Below are 21,732 nucleotides of genomic sequence, written 5' to 3'. Positions count from 1 at the left end.
TGATTACTAAAATACATGACAGCTAGAATAATGATTTGCCCACAGCAATATTTAGTGATGCAGTATGTCATCAGCCATATTTGGCAGTACCAGAACAGTCAAGTTCAGTATATTCTTCAAACATTGACACTCAAATGGTACCCTTGCTGTTCTCAAGTAAATTTGACTTGGTATTTCGACTAGCGGACTTGAGTCACAGACTGCATACACATATAAACTTCTAGCCTGTAGAAGAAATCTGGTGCAATATTGGAACTGCCTTACTGTATTGCACCCATTACTTTGTACCTGACACAGCTAACACAGACATATATACTGGTTTTCCAATATCATATAGAGCTCAAACCAAACATATACAACAAAATCAGGGATATTTTGAACAAATGATATCTTGTTTTGGCCTAATTGTTCTAATTACCATCTCAAAACAGACCAGGTTGGTCTGTTACTAGATTTAATTTTTACTTGTTGACTGCTGCATTAAGACAGGTATGCTGGAACAAAGTTTACCCTACTTTCCACATGTCCTGCTTGCTACTGAGAATGGGTGTAACCTGACATAACATAGCCATGTCACCATCGCCTCCTAAACCAGAACTCAATCAACCCTCATACATAAAATGTCAATTTATATGTTGTAATAAGTCCCCCAACATTCCTGCTCAAGTAAAGTAACACAACTCCATCATATACTGATCACTTATAGACAAATCCCACCTACAGTTGTACAGGATAAAACACCTACTGTTGGGAATATCCATGATAAAACACCTATTGTTGGGAGTAACCAGGATAAAACACCTACTGTTGGGAATACCGAGGATAAAACACCACTGTTGGGAATAACCAGGATAAAACACCTACTGTTGGGAATAACCAGGATAAAACACCCACTGTTGGTAATACCAAGGATAAAACACTCACTGTTGGGAATATCCATGATAAAACACTCACTGTTGGGAGTAACCAGAATAAAACACCTCCTGTTGGGATTATCCAGGATAAAACACCTACTATTGGGAATAACCAGGATAAAACACCTACTGTTGGGAATAACCAGGATAAAACACCTACTGTTGGGAATAACCAAGACAAAACACCTACCATTGGGAATAACTAGGATAAAACACCTACTGTTGGGAAGAACCAGGATAAAACACCTACTGTTGGGAATAACCAGGATAAAACACCTACTGTTGGGAATAACCAGGATAAAACACCTACTGTTGGGAATACCGAGGTTAAAACACCAACTGTTGGGAATATCCATGATAAAACACCTACTGTTGGGAGTAACCAGGATAAAACACCTCCTGTTGGGATTATCCAGGATAAAACACCTACTGTTGGGAATACCGAGGATAAAACATTTACTGTTGGGAATAACCAGGATGAAACACCTACTGTTGGGAATAACCAGGATAAAACATGTACTGTTGGGAATAACCAGGATAAACATCTACCATTGGGAATAACCAGGATAAAACACCTACTGTTGGGAAGAACCAGGATAAAACACCTACTGTTGGGAAGAACCAGGATAAAACACCTACTGTTGGGAATAACCAGGATAAAACATCTACCATTGGGAATAACCAGGATAAAACACCTACTGTTGGGAACAACCAGGATACAACATCTATCATTCGAAATAACCAGAATACTTGGGGTTATTCACTAACAATTATTCACTTACATGTGGCAATATACAAGATTATCAACTACCAATATGGAACACACTGAGTAATACACCAACATTTGGGAATGTGCAAGTTTACTCAATAACCTCAGTCGTACTGCCACACATACATGTGAAGAACAAGCTCCCTCATTAGGATGCACATTGTGAAAGACAAACATGCAGAGTGACTTTACCAGCCATCAAAAACACCCAACACTGTTGCATTGGAAAAAGACAGTGCATACAGAAAACTATACAAATAGCACTGGAAACTAACATCACCAATCCAAGTGTGCTGTATGGAGTCAGTCTGTCAACAAAATACTCGTTTAATAAAACCTTTCACATATATTTAGTACAAAACCGACCTTAAAAACTAGCAGAATTTGCTAAAAAAAAGAAAAGAGTCATACCAATGGCTGCAACTACTCAACTACATGTCCAACAAAGTTCAAATTTGTTTGTTATAGTCAATGGCAGGGAGTTAATTTGAAAGAAATGATGTGACAAAAATTATCTAGCATAATGTCCATTCTACTAAGTAACACTACATATCCCAATAAATATCAACAATGAAGACTGAAAAAAAAAGAGGTTAGGCAGTTTAATGCACTGACAGAAAATATAAGATGGATATATAACAATGTGAACTCTCCCCAGCTAAAAATGTTGCTTCAAGGAATTGGCGACACTGAGTTACAGTGCATTAGCAGCACCATTGATGCCTGGCAACAAGGTAAGGGTTTACAAAAGATGATTGCATCAGTCATCATACTAGTCATATGGACATTACCTTATCAAAAACAGAACGGACCGAAATAAAAAACAAAAACATCCTGCAAATGATATCAGTCTGCAAATGAAAACAAGGGATATCAATCTGGAGTGATAAAAACCTAATTGGTCAAATTACTTCATATAAACACCGCCATCTGACTGATATGACCTAATCCTGCTCATCATAATGTTATTCCCCATTATACAACTACCTCAGCCATACCTTCCTCGATCACTGTGAAAATGATGTGGCGTCCACTTGATGTAGAAGCAGTCAAACAGCTGTTTGATGAGATACATTCTGTCTGATATTTCCCAACCACTCAGTCCACCTGAGCTGCATTCCCACCAAATGGCAGCCAACAAGCGCCTCTCCTAGTCCTCACTTACAGTCCGTTACACACTCCCACAGTGTTTTTGTCACAAGTAATAGTCTTCTGCCTTCCGCCTTACCTCAACTTCACTTCCTTAATATGCTACACATATCCGACAACAAAACAATTCTGATCAGTATTAGGCAACATCTTAATCTTGGAACGGATAAATAATGTCCTATCTAATCAAATCACTGAGGTTTCTCTTCAGACCTGCAGCTGTGTACGTCACTGTGTGGAAAACTCGCTGTGGCTAAACTGCTTCCATTTATATACAGAGTACGTAGTAGCAGGCAGCCTGGTGTGGGAAGAGAGGCACACTGAAGTGGGGAGAAGGGGGCACTGTACACTGGTGGGTAGGTGAATGTCGGGCTCTATCCATCAATTAATACTCTCAACCTCACGCTCAGCAAAATGTGATGGGATCTTACATAACCTAATCCTGGAGTGCCTTACATCTCTAGGCTGTGGTCGAGAAAGTCAGTCCATTAGACTACACACACATATAAAATGTTTTACTTAATTCCTCCATGGCTTACAATTTGTTAGACATGATTAAATTGGCAGCTACTTTGGGAAAGCTCTCTGTTACATATTCCAGGAATATGCATAGACTGTACTCTCAGTGAATCGATTTATGAGTTACTGAAGTACAGATGCTCGAACAGAATCATAAAAACATTAATGAGAAATCACTCTACAAATTGGTATGGATATTAAAGCATATTGGATACCTTGAAAAGATTAACAACAACAAAGAAGTTGATGAATGAGGATCTAGTCATGTAAGATATGAAACTGGATTCATTGTGAACTATCAGAAGGTAATAGTAGACTGTAAGTTGTCTTAATGAGATTGAAACTTGACCCCAGTGGGAGAGAGGTGGGAGGATGTGGAGGACAGGACATTGTTATCTGCAAGTAGCAGTGGGCAGAGACAGTCAGTGCTCTAAGCTCAACACATGGCTGTAGTACCAGCAGGGTAAGACAAGGAAAAGGAGACAGTATGCTTTATTTGGATCAAGACTTTCACAAGATGGCATTGTTGATCAGTTGATGGCACTGTCACATCAGACAGTGAAATATACAGGAAATAGGGTTTGGATGTTGTTTTTTGCCAGCTTGCATAAACATCCATCCTTGGTAAGAAACTTCTTTCACAATTTTAGAATCATAATCTTTGTCTTGTAATTTATTCCATATTCCATACAACATAAGCAGCTATGTCTCGAGGAGGTTGCCCGTGCTGTTTGAAGGTTATCAATTCCCATTCTTAATAAACTGGGCAAAGTGGCTTTGGCAAAATGCAGCAACGGAGTGGATCAATACTGTACAAAATGAGTGGCTGAACCAGAGATACCCCTCAACATAACACAGCACCATACATTATGGTCATGGAAGGAAACATGAGTTGGAGCTGGCCCAACGGAAATGTCACTACCTATACTTTGTCTTCTGATCATTCAGAATGTCAACAGATAAGAAGTCTGAGAAAACCTTTATTACATCTATGAAATGTGCAGTTACCTTTATGTGTTTGCTGTTGTAGATAGAAAGCAACTCATATGGACCCTGGCACTATCTAAAGATCAAGATTACTTGATATACAGTTACAGCGTGTTCATTCCTGATAGTTACCATAGAAACCAGAATGCAACAATTGCTAAACAATATCAAAGAGTAAATTATCAGGTTCTTTAATTCATCTCATGTTAGATCTCTGTGCAAAAGTTTCAATAATTTGTAGTGTGTGCAAAATGGCATTCGTTTATTAATATCTGTACATGTCATTAGAACAAATCTGATACCAAAAACACTTCAGCTTTCAGTTCAAACATGTCAGTCTAACAAGAACATATGGAAAATAATGATTTCTCTTCAGGTAATGACAATAATGTTGTTTTAATAAATTCAACAGAAACAACAAAATGCTCACCTTGGTAAGGAACAAATTACATTTGAAAGTGTGAAATAGCCTAAAGCCCTTGCTGTTCAATAATGTTTACAAAGTTTATGGAGACAAATGAAACTAAAGAAAGGTGTGATGAACAGCTAGATAAACTGTAAAGTCTAGCGTGAAATGGGGAATAACAAGCAAGCCTATATACACTGGCAACCTGAACAGAAACATTAATCTACCTTTGTAATTGTGTTGAATACTAATTTTACCCCTAGTGCATAGTCTTACTTACCTGTCTCGGACCTGCTTGTTCGTATGACAGGTAAAACACCTCAAAATCATCCTCACCAATGGAGGGGACGTAGTTGTCTTCATGGCTGCTTTCGGGGTGTTAATTCATACAACTTTTCACTCCAGTGGAACTATCACTTGGAATCCAAGTCATGATTTTCTACATCAGAACCAAGACACATTCTGAAATTCATTGTTAATCCCTCTTCTGTTCACTGGGTAATCCCCTCGAATACTAGCAAGGCAACTATATGATTCCTGTACTGACCATAACAAGAGATTACACAAAACAAGTATGTATTAATGTACTTCACTAACTAATGAACAAACATGTTTTGCATACAGATGTATGTGAACAGTACTCATGTATTGTTTCCCTTCCTTGAAAGTATCGCATCTAACAATACAATGAGAAACAAAAACAGTCTAGCACAGAACGCTCCTTGATGACCTAAATGTCTGGGTGACATTCACAAATGAGCTTGGTACAGAAAGTCCAACTCTGAATCTGGCAGGAATACAAATGAAGCCTGCAAAACATGAATTCTACGTCAATTTAGTTTGCGAAAATGTTGACAGGGTCACGATTACATGTTGTGTCAATCAATTCTAAGGTCTGAGTTGAGCCAATAGGTACAGGCCAGAGCGGTGATTCAGCCAGGCAACCTTAAACTGGTGGAATATCCAGTCTTAGCTGTACAACACAAACTTGGCACACACCACTTGTGTAACCCTTTCAAATTTATCCTGGATTTGATAACATGGCTTCAAATCAATATTCAAAGTAGAAGTAGATCCCCGTACAGGTGGCTCTTCGTGTATGGCATAACCATGCTGACTTGTTTCAGTTCCACGTGAAGGTAATCCATGCTGTTTACAGTATCTCTGTAAAATCTGTCCAAGGAGATCTCAACCTTGCCAAGGTATATTGATCATATCACACTTTACTTTGAATAACTGAAACACTCTTGTCATCAATGACAAAAGAAACAGATGTCCATCACTTGGCAAGCATAGAAGTAAAACATCCCAGAAACAGAATACAAATTGCAATATCTAGTATGCTCAAGCTCAAATGATGATTCATCGCTTTACTAAATTCCTGCCACCATCTTTAAATATTTATGCAATAGCTTGAGGGTAAGCTGATACCAGTCTGCTCTATGAGCAGATAATTAATGAATGTCTGACAGCAAGTGATCCCAGGTCAACAGATGACCACTAGTATTGCAAACACAACACACTGAGTAAATGAATGAGTCAGTCTGTGGTTGGAAGTGACAAACACCACAGTCACCTTGTCATTAGTCCATGTAACACGAGGATTACACATGCACTTAGGACTACAACACCTGCAGGCTCTCTATACAAAACACAAGACAGCAATATTCTCAGATTGTCAAGTGTGACAATATGGAACCTTTAGTGCCAGTTGGATATTATGACCATGTTCACCTTGCGATTACAAGCTTTCACAAGACATAGTCCACAACTTAAGACAAACATTTACAAATGTAACATATCGCCTGTTTTCAATTTCATTACAAGCTGACATGGAAGGAAGACATAGTGTGGTCCATGTGGAGATGTGGCACCTTTGATGTTGCTGGTGAGGTGTGGCCAGTGACACAACAGGGAGCACCTGCTGGCCAAACCACATGCAGACCTCACATGCTTGTCTACAGTGGTCACTTCATGGTCAGTTGCAATTGTGTACACAAATAGAAACATAATTCTTTCATTTATACTAATGTACTTGCAATGACTAGATCATATATGACATCAATACTACTTCCTGTAGTGAGACCTTTTCAACTGTTTAATGTGACAAAAGGTGCAAGATTCCAAAATTACATAAAGGAGGAAGACTGGACTGTTAACCTCAGTAGGTATGATGACCAACAGACAGGAAACAACACAAACAAGGTGATCACTTCCTTAACTTAAACAATCTGGAAATCTGCATGAATCTGGAAAATTCACATCAAAATGAAAACTTACACCGAGTGCTATACAACTAATAAGAGGGCACTACATAATGCAGTCAAGGCAAAGTATTGGTCAATCAAGTTATGGTTAATGCTGTTTGTATCATTTGTCAAGTCTCAGACTGCATGATATTACCAGTATTCCACAAGTTGTTTTTCAAACTATACCATGATACCCAATACACGTACATATTGCAATGATTTCTCTCAGAGCTGGTATACTGGGTAAACTAATATATAGAAAGTTTAAGCATGATTTGTGTTGGTTAACCTAAAATTCACATGAAAGTTCATTCATAAATGTTCCTCCTCAAAATTATCTGGCCTACCATATAAAATGCTTCTGACTTTAATGTTCTAATGACATTTGCCCCGCCATCTTCTCGACCACCAGTTTCACTGTGACACTGAACATTTCTATAGCTCCATGCAGTGATGAGAGGGTAGGGTTATGCTAAATGATAATACTGTACAACACATCGAGTTTACGAACATCTGTCATGATATGGTAGATATTCATTGAACTTCATGACATCACGGCAAAGTACTTTTCAATCTTCGCACAGTGAAACAATGATAATACCTTGTATGTTGTGAATGAAAACAATGGATGCAAATAAGGACACACTGTGAAACTGTCCATCCCAGTGACATTTAAAAGTATAGCAAAATTTGTTCTCGCGAAAAGAAAAAGAAAACAGGCCAACTAATGAAGTATGCATGGCAAAAATATGATTCTATGATTCTCGGGGCAGAACAGACTGTACAGTTGGGGTTGGTTAGAAACTTGAAATTTTATATGACAAACGTAATTTGAAAAAATCTCTATTATCTGTATACCTACCAACCATAATTTTGAGACTACTGTCATCAGAACCCCATGTATGGATCTCCCTCTGTCAATCACTTTCAAACACCTGAGCTCCAAATACATCACAATACATTTTACAATACAGATACCTGCATATAGCAAAATGTTGTGGTTCAGTTTCTTTTGTCAATATAAGATTCCTTACTAGTGAATAGTCATATACAATGACTACCTAATAGGGCTGCAATGAATACACTATGTGGCGAATATGATACGTATCATGAATTTTGGGTAACGAATGAATGATTATTCACGAATACAATATTGTTGTTAAGTGATTGATGCACTTTATGGAACGCCCATGTTGACAGTTTTGATTTGTCACAGCAATAACCAGTGATCTCATGCCACTCAAAGTTGGTATGTAATAGTTATAGTCGACAGTACCATGTGTAGTCTTGGCAAACTAACATGACTTGCACTTCTGCAATGCTAGTACATGTTCCATTCTTGCATATCTCACTTTGGAAAGGACATAAGGGTTCAAGTAAAACATGCTCCCTTAAAAAAAAATTGTAAATATTCGTTAATATTCGGTTCTGGTGACCACGAATAACAAATTGAATTCATGAAGGGCTACGGTTCGATTCAGTGAATATGCGAGTGAATCGTTACGTAACAGCCTTACTACCTAATAATCCCAACAATCATTGACACAGTTTTCTATCTACTAACCTGATCTATTTCTAACCAGAGGAAAACAATGTTTCCCACACTTGTCAGAAGTCAGTCGTTGATGAATTCAAGAAACTTATATGAAATAGCTACACAATGGACACTGGACAGAATGTGGACAATTTCAGTCACTATTCCTGTGTCTCTCTGATTTGTTATAAGGAAGGAGACTTGAACCTCCACTCTGACATCAAATGGTTCAACATAAAATACAATACACAAATTGAAACAAAGTCAGCATTTTATTTTCTTGTTATCTTTGATACAGCAACACTCTCTAAAGCACCTAGATTGTCCAAACAAGCCATATGGCTCAACACGAATGTTACCTTAATTGACGGGCATGTTTTACCAGAAATGCAGCCATGTCACACAACTAAAGGAGAGTATGTCACAATCTCACACCACTAAATGTGACTTACAACAGACTGTGGGATATTTACCATACAGTCACAAGCCCTAAGTTCAACCAACTTGAGTGTATCCCAGAACCCTGTTACGTAAGTGACATGTCACTGTGACAGTGGAAAGAAGCAGTCTCTCCCACCAATAATCCTCAATCAAGTGGAACTAGCCTATCGACAAACAACTGCACACAGGCCAACCACAAAAGTGATGCCAATGAAGGCTGGTGGCCACTGGAGGCAATCAATAATTACAAACTACAAGTTCCTGAAATCAATGATGAACAAAAGTGTTTGGAGTTGAACAAACCTGTCTGATCCCTGCTGCTGGACAAAATAGCATCACTGCCAAAGCAAATTTACACGGCCTGTTTAAATAGTCAAATACATCATCTAAGGCAGCTTATCACATCTTTTTCAAGCATGTTTCCATCTTATAATTGAAGCATCTTCATGCACAGATATTTGGAGGGTAATATAACACATTGAAGGAGCAATGTTTAAAAGTAGCACGTTTACAATTCATATTCGATTGATAAAAAATAATCTTGTTGAGTGTCAACCAAAACCAGTAAACTGGAACCATTATTATTTCCACCTTAGAAAGTAGCATATTGTAGTTTCAGCACTTTTTCATCAAAACATAATAAAGCCAGTTCAGTTATTACCAAATATGCCAAGATGGTGGCAGTAAAGACAAACAGAAATGGTTAATTTGAGACAAAATACATCTAAAAAATCTCTTTCATAATTGTTTACAGAAACCTAAAACATAATTTGCAAAAATACCATTACACAGCATTTCATGCAAAATAATTGTGGCATATTTTGTAAAATTGTTACTGTATTCCTGTTTCATAATTAATACATATTGTACATGATGTTATATTGACAAATGATGCTGGTCTATGAAAAAGACACAATAATTCTTCTAGCAATGGCTTCAGCATGGTCACATTGATGAATTCATGAGTCAGACCAAATGAGCATCTCACATGGGTGTTACTCACTGGCTGGTCAATCTGCATCATATATTACTATGCTTCAGCCCACATCCTGCTTCATTATCATGATACACTCCCAACAGACAGTCTCAGCGCCAGCAGTGGTGGCCGGGGGAACAATATGGTGTTTAATAATGCCAGCATGCCATCATCAGAAATGGCACATTATAAATACCCCTCAGCTAGGAATGGCTGGATTTCTTATGCACCTATTCTAAACTTTGTCACTTGGGAACTGTCACATTTTGAAGCATGATATATGTTCCTGCTTATTCGTTTGAGATAATTTTGTCTTGCCTTCCCATTTGTTATCAGTGAGAGAAGCTCTGGAACACTGAAGCAGACTGATCTATCTTCTACATCTGCCCATAACCTAGCTGGATCTGAGCACAACGCCAAGACAAAAAGGACAATGACAGATGAGGAGGAATAGGGGCTCCCAGACACTGATACATCACACACAACCATTGTCACTAAGGTGACATAATCCCCCGCTGCAAATTATCAAATCAAACTTATAAAGTAATGAAAGTTTAAGATGAAGTTAAATGTCAACAAAAACATTATCTTGCTCTTTAGTTGTTCAAACACACACATATTTTCAAGACTGACTTTGACCTTGACATGAATGTAATAGTGTATGAAATATGTAAAACTAGTACTAAAGAAACTGGTTATTTAAAAACATTCAAGGGAGGCCTTGAAAGTCTATGAAGAAAATCCAGTGAACTGTTCTTAAAATATCTTGCTGACAATTCAGGTTAACATTCTGAAATCTTCATAGTGTCGTCGTGACCCTAAAAATTAAGCGAAGGTCACCAAAATCGACTGGGCCCTGTGTCTTCCCTTGATGAAGCTTGGTTTTAAATATGAAGAAACTCCAGTGAATGGTTCTTGAGGTATCTCGCTGACAAGCATAACATGTAGGTTAATTAATATGCTGAAATCTTCAAAGTGTCTCTGTGACCTTGAAAATTAAGTGAAGAACACCAAAATTGACTGGACCCTGCGCCTTCCCTGGATAAAGTTTGGTGTTAAATATGAAGAAAATCCAGTAAACAGTTCTTGAGATAGCTTAACATGCAGGTTTACATGCTGAAATCTTCAAAGTGTCGCCATGACCTTGAAAATTATGTGAAGGTCACCAAAATCGACTGGGCCCTGCGCCTTCCCTAGATAAAGATTGGGGTTGAATATGAAGAAAATCCAGGAAACGGTTCTTGAGATATTCCAATTCGTACGTACATACGCACGTACGGACGGACAGACAGACGGAACCTTATACTATATCCCCTGCTTCACGCTAAACGCGCGGCGGGGGATAAAAATAAGCCACAATCTTGGAGGCCAGACCGATTTTACTCCTCAAATACGCAAATGAGAGTTTCAAGTTGCCCCACTGGTGTCTGGCCAAATGCCACACAAGACATCAATGTAATGATGTGTTCAGCTAAGGAATAGGCATTCCTCCAGAAGTGAGTGAATGGCACAATTAACAATGACAACAGGCTGTATAAAATGTTGAAGTAAACCTGTGGCTGCTACCCTGGGCATGATACCTCACCATCTTCCACAGTTGCAGCCCCTGCAGCATTTCCTTCAATGTCAGTCAGTAAGCTTATAGTTTTATTAATAGATATGTTAGTATGGCTTTGTATGCATTATTATCCAAATTCACTTAAGTATGGAATTCGTTGGGTAAATAGTGCTCTGATATCCATTGTCAAAAACAAAAAGGCGTTAACAAAACCCTCAGCATGATACGATACATACTACAACATTCCTGACCTAACCTGTATACGTTGCTATCATGATAGTTGTCTATGTAGAAGACTATACCACACCAACTATGTCCAGTTATCAACTGCAGATGTGATTACACTCATGTATGTAGCATACTGATTACAGAAAACTGTACCAGAATTCATGTTTTCACATGACTTGTCTCAGGATATAGCATTTCCCACACTTGTAACCACAGAAAATAACTATATGAGGCAAATTCCATGATCTATAGTTAGTATACCCCTGTTAGCAAATATTTAAGATGGCAATATATACAACAGTTATTACACACAATCAAAACAAGACTATCTGAGCTTTCAAAGTAATTCTATCTAACAACAATTGTTTTCCTTCAGGTAAGCATGTACACACGTATGCACCAGAGTGGTTGTAAATAAGTAGGCAAGAGTTGCTTCCCTTGTATCACATGAATTTATGTTGTTCTTGTATGAAGCAGCCAGGCAGGACGTGTATAATTTCCTCAATGTTTTTTCTGTGGGCATTCATCTTCAAAACTTTGCAGTGATAAACTATATTTGTTGTCATCGTTATTAGTGTTTCTGGAAAGGATTTAATATTATTGAAGATTTGCTAAAAAGGATTTGTAATGAACCTTGTATATATGGAGGCAAATACACAACAACACAAACTACATTGTATAAATATACAGTGTGACCAGGTGTATTCCAGTCTAAAGTTATAACATACACATGCAGGGGGGCAGCAATGTATGAATCAGCTGTGAAATTCTGAATGAACAGCAAGCACAGGACCGACAAATTTATATAATGCCAATTTCACTGACTGAAGAACTACATCTCAGGCTAACTACCTGAAAATCTGTACTGTACTAAATCTGTACAACATGAACAAAACAATTTCTTATATACTATATATTCTATTGATTCAGAGATTACACGCCTGCTATAAGAACACATCAACCTCGTCTGATTAATGAAATATGCAATAAATATCACATAGTCATATAGGTAGAACAAAGTCAAGCCTGTATGAGGAAGTTCTGAGTAGATGGCTTCGATGTCCCTACACAGTAGTTCTTCCCTTAGGCATGAACTCTGCACCTCTAATCAATATTTGCTTCAAAATGTAATTTTCTGAATAAAATTGATATTTTATACTTATCCTGACTCATGCTCTTTTGCTTGTCTTCCTCTTCTTGCAAACATAGTGGAACACTTGTATCTCCCTAATTGAAGGTCCCTTCAATGTAAAATCACTAATTAGTACTCACCAAGAGTTGCTTCCATTTCCGAAATGCGCGGGAAAGGAGGCGCCACCTCTTTCCACATGTTTCACTCTCTCCTGTTTAACGAGCCCAACACTTGAATTTACAGGGAAATCCAAAGTGTTATGTGGGGAGGATGGGAGGGCTTACCTCATGAGTCAGGATAAGTATAAAATATCAATTTTATTCAGAAAATTACATATTTTTCCTTATCCTGACTCATGCTCTTTTGCTTGTAGAATCCTACGGAAACGGAGGTGGGAAACAGAATACTTTGGATTTAAATAATTAGTGATTTATATATGTAATAACCTCCTACGGGAACTTCATAATGGCACTGTAATTAAGATAATTCCTGCTGCTATAATACATAAGTTCTACCAGCTGCCATAGATGGGGGTACTACAATATTTAGATAATATGATAATAATAATAATAGTATAAAAGCGACTCCAAAGTGGAGAAGCGACCCAATGTACATGTAACATCAGTACTGGGCTTAAGACTAATGTAGACTTAAGATATGTATATAATTAGCACAAAACTCCGTAGAGTTATAAGCTAGATAATACTGGTATGATATATACAGAATAATCTCGTGAGACTATGTCTCATCGTCTACGAGGGACTGTCAACTGCTGTGCGAGGACCATGGGACTGAAATGGTGAATACCTGAGACGTCCTCGGTGGTGATATCCCTCAGATAGTGGTTAGCAAACACCATGTCGGATTTCTAAAAGCAGCCCTCCATAATGGTATTCAACGAGCAATTTCCGTGTAGAGCGGGTGTCGAAGCCAGTGCTCTGATTTCATGGGGAGTAGATGCTCTTGGAGGGTTGAGTCCTGCAGCCTTGTTACTTGGGCATGAAGTATGACAGTTCTGATCCATATCGATATCGTGGTACGAGAGACTTCGGTCTGAGTCGCTGTCGATAGAGGGGTGAATAACCGCTTGAGTTGTCGTCGCCTCGTTTTGGATCGTTGTAGATAGATTTTGAGTGCTCTCACTGGGCATAATGATAGGTCAAGCATATCATGAGGTCCGAGAAATTGAGGAAAGTGCAGGGATATGGAATAATCTGTCTGGTTGACCTGGCAATTGATTCTTGGCGATAAAGTTCCATCGCAGTCCCATATGCACTATGTTTTGATTGTCATCGAAACGTGTTTTCTCATAATCTAGAGCGTGAATTTCTGGCTGCCATTGCTAGGGATAACAGGAACAATGTTTTCTGTGTCAGAAATTCAAACGATGTTGATTCCAGTGGTTCATAGGCCTCACTTGTGAGGTGTTGGAGCACTACATTTAGATCCCATGCTGGAGCGCGAAATCTCTGTTTCTGATCCTCCAATCGGAATGAACATAGCAAGGCCAGTAACTCTGGAGTCTTAGTTAACTTGACACCCGTTCTCATAGTTATCACTGAACTTAGAGCTGCGAGATATGTTGACAATGTCGAGCCTTTTAGACGTTTAGTTTGTCGTAGGTAACAAAGGTAGTCAGCCACTTGTGGATATGTAGCATTTCTAGCTGTAAATCCCTTTTTAACAGCGTATGTCTCAAAACTGTGCCACTTGTCGTCATACAAGTTGCGCCTAGAACTGCGTAAAGCAAGCGTGACTGCTTTCGCCGCTCTGGCTGAATAACCTCTCTTGTTTAGACACACTTTATTTTCTGTAACACCTTTGGAATTAGCGCTGGCGGCGGAAACGCTTCGCGTTGAGGCCTTCCCAGGATATGCTTAGTGCGTCCGTTGCCCACGCTTGTGGATCCAGGACTGGTGATACGAATGTTGTTAGCTGATTGTTGAAGCGAGTGGTGAATAGGTCTACTAGCGGAGCTCCTATTTCCTTGATAATCTGTGCAAAGATTTCTGTATGGAGCATCCATTCTGTCGGTGACGGTAGATGTGGCCGAGAGAGTGCGTCTGCTAGTACATTCTTGGCTCCAGGAATGTGACATGCTCTGACATGTATGTTGAGATCGTCGATTAGATCGAACAGTTGAAAGCATAGAGTCAATAGGTTCAATGATCTCATTGAGCCTTGTTTGTTTATATAAAACGTCACTGTTGAGTTGTCGGTGTGAATCATTAGATGCGCATTCTGTAGAATGGTGCTCCAATATAGTAGGGCGTTGATTACTGCTTTCATTTCTAGCATGTTTATGTGCAGCTTGCTCTCTTGCTGGTTCAATAACCCTGATGCCGTCCAGTTGGCGAGATGAGCTCCCCAACCTTGGAGCGACGCGTCTACATAGAGATGGGTTTTGAATTCCGGCTCTGTTAAATAGATGCCTTCACAGACATTCAACCTCCTGGTCCACCATAGTAGATGAGGTCTGATGTGCTTCGGTAGACTGAATGGTTGTAGGTCGTCGAGATGAGCATTGATGAGGACCTGTAACGGACGTAACTGTAGTCTGCCTCTGACTCTCATGTCTTGGGCTGACGTGAGGAGACCCAACAGACTCTGCCATTGTCGTAGTGGTAGCGGAGAGAGTAAGGCTTGTGGGATGGTCTGTTGGATCTTGAGCCATCGGTCCTCCGGTACGACGATACGGTTCTGTGTCGTGAGAAATCGAACGCCTAGAAATTGCAGATCTTGTCGTAGGTTCTAGGTCCGACTTGAGTAGATTTACTAACCATCCTAGCTGCGTTAGTAGCTTGATGATGAAGTTTAACTGTAGTTTGAGACGCTGTGGATCTTGATCTACTTGAATCCCGTCGTCGAGGTAGAACGCACTGCGTAGCCCTTGACGATGTAGGTAAGTGACGATAGGTTTCGTTACTCTTTTGAACAACCAGGGGGCCGATGATATTCCAAATGGCAGTACTCTCCATTGGTAATGCAGCCCGTCTAGTGTAAACAGTAGGCATTTCCTGGATTCGGGATGTATCGGGATATGTAGATAAGCATCCTGCAGATCTATACTGGCCATGTAGTCCATGGGACAAACTAGGTGCAGTAGTTGAGGTAGATGTATCATGCAAACGCTACGGTTTGGCGTAGATAATCTCTGCTGAACGTGCTCATGTTGTAGATGAGTCGAACTTTTCCTTGGAGTTTTTCTTGGGCACTAGGAAAACTGGGGAGTAGAAGCCTGGTTCGATGTTTACTTGATCCAGTACTTCTATGGCCTGCTTGGTTAGGAGAGATGAAACAGCTTCTCGTAACTTTGGTAGTTGTTGAGCCTGGAAGTCGAACTTGTGAGGGTTGACTGTAAGCGGAGGCATGGCCTGTAGTTGGATTCGATATCCGTGTTGTAGGATGTTGGAGACATATGGATCCTGTAGAATTCCCCAGTTCTCCCAGTGCAGTTGAAGGCGCCCACCCACTTGTGATGGTTGTACTGGAACGGCTGGGGTGGAAGACTCCAGTCGCTCAAACCGCCTTTCATCGCTTATAGTTGCGGGAGCCTCTGGGTGCTCTGCCTCTTCCAGATCCTCCCCCTGTAGTTGCCGTGATGGGCTTACGAAAAGAATCTTTTCCTCCTCTTGAACCGGCCATCTTCCTGTCCCGTGCTTTCTGTAAGCCAGTAAACTTTGATCTTCCTGAATATCTCTGTGATGTCTGCCTGATGACGCTAGCTAGCGTGTACATCAACTTTATCATAAGGACTTCCCTTGAATCCTTGGTGACTTCTTTAGAGACTTTATCTATTCCTCCAGCGAAGATTGACGGCAAAGACCACGGGGCTGTGTAGAGTGAAGATGTGAACTGTTCACCCCAACTGCAGGAGACCTTGACAACGAGCCAGAGTTAGCGCTGCGGAGACTGATGTAAGATGATCCGTTAAAAACTGCTGGTCCTTCTTCTGCATAAGGAGGGCCGAGTATATCATTCTGTCGTCTTCTGATGTAGAATCTCGAAATCTGGTGATGAGAGTTTCATTAATCGTTCTTGATCTGTTAAGGCCGAAGAACATTCTTCTTGTCATGGTTTCGATCTGAACCAGCTTGCGGTCGTCTATCTTGTACATCTTAGTCTTGGCATCGTTGATGACTTTGAAGTTATCGTCGATTTATTGTGCCTTGAAAAATGGGTCCATATTATGGGCTGAGAACTTTTTGGCGTTGAACTGTGGTAAGTGCGGCGCCTGGGCTTTAGTGGCTTTATGGAAGGCTGTGTCCAGATTCTGTGGGACCGCTGCTATCGGGTCGATCGGAGGTAGGGTGATCGTGTCTGCGCGCCGTCCTCCCTCATGAGATAGGTGTGGGCCGGGTTACCGTTCTTGGAAGGTGAAGATAGGTCCAGGTTGTTAACCATCCAGTAGCGTATTTCTGCGTCGGAGTATATGATGCCTCCATCATCTTCTGTAACGGGATCGCTGATAAGAGGTTGATGCTCTTCCGATGGTGACTGAGGTGGAGTCCTGTATACTTGTACAGCTCTGCAGGGTGACGTCAATGGAGACCTGTCTGGGGACTTCCGTGAAGACTTGTGAGGCGAACAATGTGGTGACCTGTGAGGAGATCGACGAGGTGAACGACGAGGAGATCGACGTGGAGAACGGCGAGGAGATCGACGTGGAGAACGGCCTGACGAGCTGCGTCTGTATGGTGACCTTCGCGGAGATCTATGTGGTGAACGATGATAGCTTTGCGAAGCTCTTGGGGAATCCCTCGATGACCTTCTAGACGAAGATGACTTGGAGCCTGTAACTGGTGCCCTTCGCGAAGCTTCATCTGAGTCCGGTCCTGGGGAGTGACGACTTGACCTTCGCGAAGGCTGGGGGTCCGAGTCAGAGTCCGGGGATGAGAGGATCTTCCTTCGCGAACCTCTTCGTGAGCATTGATCATCGGAGTCCGAGGTAGGTGACGATCTAGATGTCCTTCGCGAAGGCTTTCGCGAACGCTGAACATCTGGGTCCTTCGCAGAGGTGGGCTGTGACGTCCTTCGCGCAGGTGGGTTCCTCAGCGATGACTTGGTAGCAGCCGCTACGTTGATGGGGGGGGTCCCTCTGGGGTGACGTCTACGTTGGAGCCTTCGTAAGGCTCAGGCTCTGGGCTGGTTGTCTCTCCAGTCCGTAGCGGTCTTCCATCATCTTCATAATCTGAAGAACCAGGTCGTCTGGGACGGTCTGCGAAGATGTAGTTGCTGCCCTATCTGCGTTGGTAGCGACGGGACCCTCAGGAAGATCATCAGACATCAGCGCTGGTACATCAGGCTGCGTGTAGATCTGCGCGCTGACGCCACTGTTGCCGACACCGGTCGCTTTCTTGTGATGCACATCAGGTATGATGATCGGCTGATAATCATACAGGCCCAGTTCTGGCGGCGGAACAATCTCAGCTGAGAAAGTCCTTGTAGACTTCGCCGATTTCCCCTTGGAGGTAGACGCTGCCCTGGGGTGCGGAGTCTGCGTTGAGTTGAAGTAGAAGCCCTCTTAGTCTTCGGCTGCGACGACGGGATGTCTGGGGATGCAGGACGCTTCTTGGAGACGGCGGACTGCGTCCCACGCCTCTCCTCCGAGGGTAACTCTAGCGGAACACCAGACGGGAGGGGGTCGTCCGACAGCAGTTGACTGGCGAGGGGTTCAGATGTATCAGCCATGGCTAGACTCTGCTTACGTGACCTATCTGCTGCGCGTCTCAAAACGCAAAGTAAATATTTGTTAAAAGCAGAATTAGACAAATTATTACAGTAACTGCAACGTGAAGAAAATGAACATGGTGCAGTACAGCTAGGGCATATTAAATGCGGATCAGCAGCAGAAAAACGTAACCTGCAAACAGTACAGATTTTCATCAACGTAAACTACTGAACAATCACGGCGTCCCGTGAATAAACAGCAGAAATACGAATAAATATCAATACATAATGTTGAAGGATACTAGCTAAACCTCTATAGATGACTAAAAGAGGTAACTAAATAAGAATAATCAAAGGATATAGTGTGTAGGGAGACACAGGCGCTCTCACATCCTGCTCACTGGGCGAAGAAGGAGAGAGTGAAGCATGTGGGAAGAGGTGGCGCCTCCTTTCCCACGCATTTCGGAAAGGGAAGCAACTCTTGGTGAGTACTAATTAGTGATTTTACATTGAAGGGAGCTTCAATTAGGGAGATACAAGTGTTCCACTATGTTCGGAAGAAGAAGAAGACAAGCAAAAGAGCATGAGTCAGGATAAGGAAAAATTATAAACCTCACCTATTTTGCCAACCACAATAAACCATGAGTGAGTGAGTGAGTTTGGTTTTACACCCCTTTTTAGCACTATTCCAGCTATAAACCATGACATTGGTAACTTAAACACTTCATCTTGTGTGTACGGTGTATAAATGACAAATTGTCTTCCTCAAATACATGTAGACTAGACTAGAATTACAATAGAGAAAGTTTTGCACAGATCAAGACCTCAAATGAGATGGTAAGAAGAAGTTTTAATTACTGTTGTAAAGTTATCACTGGAAGTGTAGTTTGTCAGAAAAATGTTTAGCTAAATAAAGAAATTCAAGCTATACAACAAATGTTTCTCCAGAAATGATATTGAATAGAACTAGTTCTACAAATTTCATCAGAACAGGTCATGAATGTTAAACCTGACTGACAAATCTTTCAGGTAAGGGGTTCAAATCAAATATTTAACAGCACAACATTACAGGTCCCCATTACATTGGATAGCAGAGTAAACACATTGACTGTCAAGTGCTCAATAGGGTGATCATGGCCCTGTAATGGACTGTGGGGGTCTGCATATGTATTGACTATATCCACACGAAGATCACATATCCCATAAGGTGGACATGCTATACTACGTTCATCTATATATATGCATCATAAAATATACTTGTCATGAAGGATTTTTTATCAGAGACCTTTTGAAATGTTGAACTTAAACAATGTTTCATTTTATATTTCTTGTACAAATATTAAACCATTAGATGAACATGTATAGTTGGGAAAATATCAGTATTAGTAATCCTGATCAAGTCAGTATGGCTGGGTCAGTGAAGGTTTAATGGACTGTCCACTGTTTTCATCAACTGTTCACCACTGGTGATATTAAACAACTTGAATCAGTTATATTATGGTAAGGGACCTTGGTAATACTCCAGCCATATGATGGAGAGGGACACCAATAATGGGATCCGGGGATCTCACCATGTCAAGAATGGAGCCAGTTATTGTTGCAACTACCCAAACTACAACACTACCCAACTGCTCCTGTAGAACTTAACCATTAACTATATGTACACCTGAGTAGAAGCATGTGCATTACTCTTTGCTTCCCTAATCAGGTTGACAACTCTTACAACAGTTCTTAAATTGGCTGAGAATGTCGCAATCTCCTTGAGTTAATCTCTTACACAAGCCTGTTAACCCCTCAGGCTCTAACCAACATGAAGTAACTCTCTACAATTCCTACCCAGGCCTGACAAATTCAGATCAAGTGGTGATAGCTTTCTCAGTCAGTAGTGTTAACTCATACATTTACTTCAAAGACCCTTTGACAATCTCTGTGTTTACAGCTTTTGACAAAATTTCAACAGGTTAAAATCAAGGTTTTGTCATTCATTGTAATCTTACAGAAGATTTCAATCAGTTTCAAGTTTCTGTATGTTATCACAAACTAGTGTCCGGTTTCCCATACCGATAGCAGTGTGTAGTCTTGGAGTCAGTGACATAGGTACACCTGATCTAGGTTCATGCCGTACACATCAGCCACTCTATCTCCTGCAGTCTCAGTGTGGGGACACCTGACCATACAGGAGCAACCCTAGCCTTGCTTTAAGGCTGTACTAGATGATGAAGCCACTGTTGTAAAGAAACTCTGTCTTTATAATGGGCAAGTCTAGATACACGGACAGTACATCTAAAGACGCCAGTCCTTAGGGCTAACCTGTTCTTATTTATATAATCTAAAAATCTTTATTCAAATGAAAAATTATTTCCCTAACAACTTGTACAAGTCTAGAGCCAGCCAGCCAGCCAGCTCTATCCAAAAGCAACCTATGGAAGATACAGTCCAGGAATTTGTCTCCCAACTCCACTCACATTCATTGTCAAAGAAATGTGGAATAAATTCATCCAAAACATCAAAAGCATTTTTGAAATTATAAGGTGTATCAAAACATGTTTCGGCTAGTTACAGTACTTCAGTTACTAATATTATGATCATTATGAGTTTGTTTGACTGAATGCTTCATTAACACACTAGACTATTGAGATTACAAGCTCCTTAAACATCTCCCTCAGTGATCTCCCAGTTGTTTACTTACATTATTTGTAGGTGGTAGGAAACTAATACAACTATATGATTTCCATATCTTTTTGTCCAATACACAGCTATAATACAGTTCCCTTGATGAGAATATTGAATAATCTCATAATGTGAGAGACATTGTGACATTGTTGAAAAAAATCATTGTTTATTGTAAAGTGTGTTGAATCATTGCATGTAAGGAGTGTATCAGTTACCACCTTATCATGACTTTGTAACGACCAATTAGACAAAGTAACCGGTGATAATCAACAATCACAGTCACACAGTGCATTGTAACAGGCAGAGACACAGACACAAGTTCCACTTTAACCATTGTAACCATTAACTTGTAATTTCAATCTTTTTAAATCGACTTAACCTAAACATAGCAATGGGTCTCTTTATATTTGAACAGCAGTATAAAAACCTGATTTACGACATTCTAGTTGACATGTATTGATTCACAAGTCAGGTGAAGGAAACAACATTAATGCTGATCGCTTTTGTAAAACCTTCCTTCAGTGTGT

At 40.4% G+C, this 21,732-nt stretch overlaps 1 protein-coding gene across 10 annotated transcripts in view; it reads right to left on the bottom strand.

Annotated features, from left to right (window-relative positions):
• LOC124256030 (tyrosine-protein phosphatase non-receptor type 4-like) overlaps positions 1-21,732 on the bottom strand; it is a 124,817-nt gene that overhangs the window by 25,644 nt on the left and 77,441 nt on the right. The gene's annotated exons all lie outside the window — the stretch shown is intronic.

Source organism: Haliotis rubra, unplaced genomic scaffold (assembly GCF_003918875.1).
Source record: "Haliotis rubra isolate DU_JTF1 unplaced genomic scaffold, ASM391887v1 Scf615, whole genome shotgun sequence".
NCBI lineage: Eukaryota > Metazoa > Mollusca > Gastropoda > Lepetellida > Haliotidae > Haliotis > Haliotis rubra.
Note: the sequence above shows the minus strand (reverse complement) of the source record. Positions and strands in the feature narration are given on the sequence as shown.